Source organism: Natator depressus, chromosome 4 (assembly GCF_965152275.1).
Source record: "Natator depressus isolate rNatDep1 chromosome 4, rNatDep2.hap1, whole genome shotgun sequence".
NCBI lineage: Eukaryota > Metazoa > Chordata > Testudines > Cheloniidae > Natator > Natator depressus.
The window spans coordinates 3,069,722-3,077,875 of NC_134237.1; the positions used below are offsets into that span (position 1 = coordinate 3,069,722).

General features: G+C 49.9%; 1 pseudogene; it reads left to right on the forward strand.

Annotated features, from left to right (window-relative positions):
- Positions 1-1,917: 1,917 nt before the first annotated feature.
- Positions 1,918-5,239, forward strand: LOC141986064 (uncharacterized; annotated as a pseudogene).
- Positions 5,240-8,154: the final 2,915 nt, after the last annotated feature.

Genomic DNA, 8,154 nt, shown 5'->3' on the forward strand with positions numbered 1-8,154 from the left:
GGGAGAAGTTTAATAATATTCCTCAACTTGAAATGCATGAAGCAGCTCAGGACTATCAACACCAACTGGGCTCACTTGAGCTGAAATGCCTGACGGGATAAAGACTAAAAATGAATTCATCGTTATATCAAGGAGCTGGCAAGATAAAGTATTTAAAAATATGACCAGGCCTAATGCTCTAAATGAATCCTGACTTGGGTTGAATTTCTCAATTATTTTTGTATGCAGGAAAAATAGCTTTAACTTTCAAATTTGTCTAAAGAATTTCACTCTGCTAACTCCTGAGTCTGCCCTCTTCTTTATGTCTGATGTTGGGTGCAGTGCCGAGGGAGATAAAGTACACTTTGAAGTTGGTGAGATGAAAAGAGGGAAAGGCAGCTGAAAGGAGTAGTTTTTTAAACCTTGCAATTAAATGAGTTCCTTAACTACTCAACTCTATTTTAGCATTTAAGATTTACAAAGCAGTTCAACTGAAAACATACAAGTTCAGTCCAAGCTGACTTTTAAAACTTTGTCATCCAACAGCTCTGTGACTGCACAGTAAAGAAAATAGCAATACAAGTTATTCTGTACAAAGGTTGGGTTTCTGCTGTGCCTGTTAATATAAATAGAGTCTTTTTGAAACACAAGTGAGATAAGCAGTTGGTTAGGTCCCCATGCTTCGGGGGGCAGGCAGTAGCTGAAACAGCTTTCTAACAGCAACTCATTTCCCCCCCTCATCTTTCTAGTAGTGGACCTGGAGGTGAAGATAACTCATAGAATCCCCACCTAGAAACCTGTGGTCCTACTATTGCTTGTGTCCCTGCACATCTTAAGGCCAACCCTATTTTTACTTTTAGTGACGTCTGTTAGAAAAAGTAAGCAGATTTTAAGAAGATTTTATTTTTTTATCTCTACTAAAGATAGAATACAAAGTATCAAACTTGTGTTTCTGATATCTGTGTTAAGGCTCCAAAACTGATACCTGAAGTTTTGGGATTGGGAATATCTTGCTGTATTCTCTCTTGATTATTCTAAATTTACATATAAATTTAAAATATGGCTTTAATTGGTGTTTGTATATATTTTTTCTTTCTTTATATAGGAATTAGATACAGTGCTCCTGTCAGCTAATTTCTAAGTTATGTGCAAAAAACCTAGAGTTTTCAGGTACCTAAGTAGCCCCTGGAATCACAGTTAAAGCTGCCCCCGCCCCCAAATCTAAAATGGTACCCCTATCTACAGTGCTACCAATGCTCAATCCCATCTTCACTGCCAGACAAAGCAGCAATGTAACTGTGTTGGGAGCCTGATTAGCATGCTGTAACTGGATCCCTTGGTATGTCCCTTCCTACACCGGGGCCATTCCTCTCTATATGGGACTGGGTTCCCGTGAAGGATGTGGGTGACCTAGCACTTCACAAACATTCCTTTCTACTGGTGCTCAACTCACTGTGTGTGCAGGCCCAAAACCACAGCAGCACCCTGCAAACCCTACCTCACTATCACATGAGACCTCTCCACCTCAGAGTCCCTATCACACCCTGACACATAGCCCTGGTCTACACTACGAGTTTAGGTTGAATTTAGCAGCATTAGATCAATTTAACCCTGCATCTGTCCACATGACGAAGCCATTTACTTAGACTTAAAGGGCTCTTAAAATCGATTTCTTTACTCCTCCCCCGATGAGGGGATTAGTGCTGAAATCGACCTTGCCGGGTCGAATTTGGGGTAATGTGGTCTCAATTCGATAGTATTGGCCTCCGGGAGCTATCCCAGAGTGCTCCATTGTGACCGCTCTGGACAGTGCTCTCAACTCAGATGCACTGGCCAGGTAGACAGGAAAAGGCCTGCAAACTCTGGAATCTCATTTCCTGTTTGGCCAGCATGGCAAGCTGCAGGTGAGTGCAGATCTCATCAGCAGAGGTGATCATGATGGAATCCCAGAATTGCAAAAGAGCTCCAGCATGGACCAAACAGGAGGTACGGGACCTGATCGCTGTATGGGGAGACGAATCTGTGCTATCAGAACTCCATTCCAAAAGACGAAATGCCCAAACATTTGAAAAAATCTCCAAGGGCATGATGGACGGAGGCTGTAACAGGGACCCACAGCAGTGCCGCATGAAACTTAAGGAGCTCAGGCAAGCCTACCAAAAAACCAGAGAGGCAAACGGCTGCTCGGGGTCAGAGCCCCAGACATGAATCATAGAATATCAGCGTTGGAAGGGACCTCAGGAAGTCATCTAGTCCAACCCCCTGCTCAGAGCAGGACCAATCCCCAACTAAATCATCCCAGCCAGGGCTTTGTCAAGCCTGACCTTAAAGACTTCTAAGGAAGGAGATTCCACCACCTCCCTAGGTAACGCATTCCAGTGTTTCACCACCCTCCTAATGAAAAAGTTTTTCCTAATATCCAACCTAAACCTCCCCCACCGCAAATTGAGACCATTACTCCTCGTTCTGCCATCTGCTACCACTCAGAACAGTCTAGATCCATCCTCTTTGGAATGCCCTTCTATGATGAGCTGCATGCCATTCTAGGAGGTACAGCCACCACTATCCCACCCCTGTGCTTTGACTCCATCGATGGATTATCACACAATAGGGAAGCGCATTTTGGGGACAAGGAAGTGTTAGGGGGCTTATTCCTTCACCCACTTACTTCCCTGGTCCTTCTCGCATGAACAGAGAGCAACAATACCCGAAGTCCAAAGGTGCAAACAATTCGATGTTTATTGGGGTGAACTTCCAGCAAGCATGATTCCAGTTTCCTTCCTTAGTGTCCCCTTCCCAGCTCTGACCCCACAGAGCCTTACACCTGTGTCCCTGTTCCCATTCCTGCCCTTAGCTAAACATGATTCCAATTTCCTTACCCCCGTTCCCTGTTCCCATTTCCCCCTTTAGCCATACATGATTCCAATTTCCCCACCCCCATTCCCTGTTCCCATTCCCCTCCCCACACCCACACCCACTCACTTCCTGATTGACTGCAGACTATATAGTAAAACTTGAGTTCTGCTTAGTTATACCTTAACCAATCATTTTCCTGAAATTTAACTAACCAATCCTAACATATTGTAACATGATTATGTAACCAATTATATCCCACCACCTTAATTAGTTTACACCCAGCAAAATTAATTATACAGCAGACAGGAACAATCACAGAACCAGACAGAAATTATACAGACAAACAATAGCAAAATGGGAACTATAATGACAAAAAAATACAGAAGTGAGGATTTCACATCCCAGCTATTGATAAGTGAGTTCTTGCCAGACAGGATGCTATCAAACTAAGTTTCCTTTTACATTTTTTAGGCACTTCCCTTTCTCTGGAGGTGATGGGCACTATCAGGACAGGACTGTATTCCTAACAGCCCAATAGCACCTTATTTCAATGTGACTAGTTTGGAATGTGAGGATATGACCGGTCGCTTCCCAGCTTATGGCTGCCTCTGTTGCTTAGCCAAAGGCCTTAGCCTAAGAACAGGGCCTCAGATTGTCACAATAAGAGAAAGCCCTTACACCGGCAGACAGTGATTTTGATTCTTTCTTTTATATCCCTATAACTAGCCAAGTGATAAGAATACACCTAAATTCTTAAGAGTACAGGCCTTTACAGACAGGCCTGAATATCTATATCCTAACACGAAGATGATAATGAGGAGAAGGTTGAAGATAGCACACAGCAAGCAAGTGGGGAAACCGTTTTCCCCCGAGAGCCAGGAACTGTTTCTCACCCTGGACCTGGAGCCAGTACCCCCCTAACCCACCCAAGGTGGGCTCCCGGACCCGCCAGGCAGAGAAGGGACCTCTGGTGAGTGTACCTTTGTAAATATAATACAAGGTTTAAAAGCAAGCGTGATTAATTTGCCGCCAATACAGCTACTGGAAAAGTCTGTTAACGTGTCTGGGGATGGAGTGGATATCCTCCAGGGACATCTCCATAAAGCTCTCCTAGATGTACTCCCAAAGCCTTTGCAAAAGGTTTCTGGGGAGGGCAGCCTTATTCCGTTCTCCATGGTAGGACACTTTACCACGCCAGGCCAGTAGCACATAGTCTGGAGTCATTGCATAACAAAGCATGGCAGTGTATGGTCCCGGTGTTTGCTGGCATTCAAGCAACATCCATTCTTTATCTCTCTGTGTTATCCTCAGAAGAGTGATATCATTCATGGTCACCTGGTTGAAATAGGGTAATTTTATTAAGGGGACATTCAGAGGTGGCCATTCCTGCTGGACTGTTTGCCTGTGGCTGAACAGAAATCTACCCCGCTGTTAGCCACACGGTGGGGGGAGCGGTGAAGCGATCATCACAGAGAATTGGGTGTGTGTGTGGGGGGGTTTAGTTGGGTTTGTGCTGCACGTGAACCCGAAAACCGCAGTCCCTCCTTTTAAATTGCCAACACATTTTAAATGGCCAACCCAACGGCTGCTTGGTATGGGAAATAAGGGCGCTGCTGTTTGAAACCATTCCCACGTTATGAAGGTTAAACAAGCCAAAAGACTGTGGCTTACCACGGTTGCTTGCAAGCCGAATTCTGTTGCCCGTCAGCCCTGCACGTGCGATCTCTCACACCAAACCAGCAGACCCTCAACATAAGAGGCAAAATGCGACCTTGTACCGAATGCACATGTGCTATGTAATGTTAACAGCAAGGTTCACCCTGAAAGAGTCTACCCATTGTTCTCTGAAATGTATCTTTTTAACTACTACTCTCCCTTTTTTTTCCTCCCGCAGCTGAAAATGTTTCAACGCTCACACTATCATCTCCTTCCCAGAGGCTAGCAAAGATCAGAAGGCGAAAAAAACGCATTTGCGATGAAATGTTCTCTGAGCTCATGCAGTCCTCCCACACTGAAAGAGCCCAGTAGAATGCGTGGAGGCAGACAAAGTTAGAGTCCAGGAAAGCACAATATGAACGCGAGGACAGGTGGTAGGCTGAAGATAATAAGTGGCAGGTTGAAGATGATTGGTGGTGTCAGCTTGCTGACAGAAGGCAGGAGTCAATGCTGAGGCTACTGGAGGATCAAACTGATTTGCCCCGCATGGTTGAGGTGCAGGAAAGGCAGCATGAGCACAGACCCCCGCTACAGCCCCTGTGTAACCAACCGCCCTCCTCCCCAAGTTCCATAGCCTCCTCACCCAGACACCCAAGAACGCAGCAGGGAGGGGTGGCCTCCGGGCACCCAACCACTCCACCCCAGAGGACTGCCAAGCAACAGAAAACTGGCATTCAATAAGTTTTAAATTGCAGTGTGGCCTTGTCCTTCCCACCTCCCCCAACCCTCCCGGGCTACCTTGGCAGTTATCCCCCTATTTGTGGTGAATTAATAAAGAATGCATGAATTGGAAGCAACAATGACTTTATTGCCTCTGCAAGCGGTGATTGAAGGGGGGGGGAGGGGAGGGGAGTTAGCTTACAGGGAAGTAGAGTGAACCAAGCAGCTTGGGTTTTCATCAAGGAGAAACAAACAGAACGTTCACACCGTAGCCTGGCCAGTCATGAAACTGGTTTTTAAAGCTTCTCTGATGCGCACCGCACCCTCCTGTACTCTTCTAACCGCCCTGATGTCTGGCTGCACGTAATCAGCGGCGAGGCGATCTTCTTCAATCTCCCACCCCGCCATAAATGTCTCCGCCTTACTCTCACAGATATTGTGGAGTGCACAGCAAGCAGTAATAACAATGGGAATATTGGTTTCGCTGAGGTCTAACCGAGTCAGTGTACTGCGCCAGCGCACTTTTAAATGTCCAAATGCACATTCTACTACCGTTCTGCACTTGCTCAGCCTATTGTTGAACAGCTCCTGACTACTGTCCAGGCTGCCTGTGTATGGCTTCATGAGCCATGGCATTAACGGGTAGGCTGGGCCCCAATGGTTATTTTCAGGTCTGGGAAGAAAGTCCCTTGCTGCAGCTGTTGAAACAGACCAGAGTTCCTGAAAATGCAAGTGTCATGTACCTTTTCCGGCCATCCCACGTTGATGTTGGTGAAACGTCCCTTGTGATCCACCAGTGCTTGCAGCACCGTTGAAAAGTACCCCTTTCGGTTTATGTACTCGCTGCCTTGGTGCTCTGGTCCCAAGACAGGGATATCGGTTCCGTCTATCGCCCCACCACAGTTAGGGAAGCCCATTGCAGCAAAGCCATCCACAATGACCTGCACATTTCCCAGAGTCACTACACTTAGTAGCAGCAGCTCAGTGACTGCGCTGGCTACTTGGATCACAGCAGCCCCCACAGTAGATTTGCCTACTCCAAACTGATTCCCGACTGACCAGTAGCTGTCTGGCATTGCAAGCTTCCACAGGCCTATCACCACTCGCTTGTGAACTGTGAGGGCTGCTCTCATCTTGGTATTCTGGCGCTTCAGGGCAGGGGAAAGCAAGTCACAAAGTTCCATGAAAGTGCCCTTACGCATGCGAAAGTTTTGCAGCCATTGGGAATCATCCCAGACCTGCAACACTATGCGGTCCCACCAGTCTGTGCTTGTTTCCTGGGCCCAGAATCGGTGTTCCACGGCATGAACCTGCCCCATTACCACGATGATGTCCACATTGCAGGGGCCCATACTTTGAGAGAAGTCTGTGTCCATGTCCTCATCACTCTGCTCACTGCGCTGTCGTCGCCTACTCGCCTGCTTTTGTAGGTTCTGGTTCTGCATATACTGCTGGATAATGCGTGTGGTGTTTAGAGCCGTCATAACTGCTGCAGTGATCTGAGCGGGCTCCATGCTTGCCGTGGTATGGCGTCTGCAAGAGAGCAGAGTGGCAGCGGAAGTGGTGGGTGGATGACAATGCTGACAGCAGTATGGCACCTGCACGAAAAAAAAGGCGTGAAACAATTGTTGGCCATTGCTTTCACAGAGCGAGGGGCAGGCTGGCAGCAGACAGTGCAGTACAACTGCTAGCTGTCATCATCTCCTGGGTGCTACTGGCTGGGACAGCAGCCTGTGGCAGAATGGCCCCCTCAAAGACTGAACTCACAACCCTGGGTTTAGTAGGCCAATGCTCAAACCACTCAGCTATCACTCTACAAATATTCCAGACAGGACTGAATCTCTATTAGACAAAACTTAAAGAAGAGAATGACCTGAGCCACTCCCATTTATGTCCAGGCGCCCCTGACAGACCTCACTGATTCCTCTCCCACCCCACCGTCCCACCCATCACCCCCACATAGCCCCCCCGCACCCTGCAGGTCCCTGTCACCCCCACTCCCACCGTCCCATCCATCACCCCCACAACGCCCCGCCTCACCCTGCAGGTCCCTGTCACCCCCACTCCCACCGTCCCATCCATCACCCCCACATCGCCCCCCCCGCACCCTGCAGGTCCCTGTCACCCCCACTCCCACCGTCCCATCCATCACCTCCACATAGCCCCTCCGCACCCTGCAGGTCCCTGTCACCCCCACTCCCCCCGTCCCATCCATCACCCCCACATAGCCCCCCCGCACCCTGCAGGTCCCTATCACCCCCACTCCCGCCGTCCCGTCCATCACCCCCACACTGCCCCGCCACACCCTGCAGGTCCCTGTCACCCACACTCCCGCCGTCCCATCCATCACCCCCACATCGCCCCCCCGCACCCTGCAGGTCCCTGTCACCCCCACTCCTACCCTCCCATCCATCACCCCCACATCAACCCCCCGCACCCTGCAGGTCCCTGTCACCCCCACTCCCACCGTCCCATCCATCACCCCCACATCGCCCCCCCCGCACCCTGCAGGTCCCTGTCACCCCCACTCCCGCTGTCCCATCCATCACCCCCATCCATCACCCCGCCTCACCCTGCAGGTCCCTGTCACCCCCACTCCCACCGTCCCGTCCATCACCCCCACATCGCCCCCCCGCACCCTGCAGGTCCCTGTCACCCCCACTCCTGCCGTCCCATCCATCACCCCCATCCATCACCCCGCCTCACCCTGCAGGTCCCTGTCACCCCCACTCCCACCGTCCCATCCATCACCGCCACATCGCCCCCCCCGCACCCTGCAGGTCTCTGTCACCCCCACTCCCACCGTCCCATCCATCACCTCCACATAGCCCCTCCGCACCCTGCAGGTCCCTGTCACCCCCACTCCCACCGTCCCATCCATCACCCCCAGATTGCCCCCCCGGCACACTGCAGGTCCCTGTCACCCCCACTCCCACCCTCCCA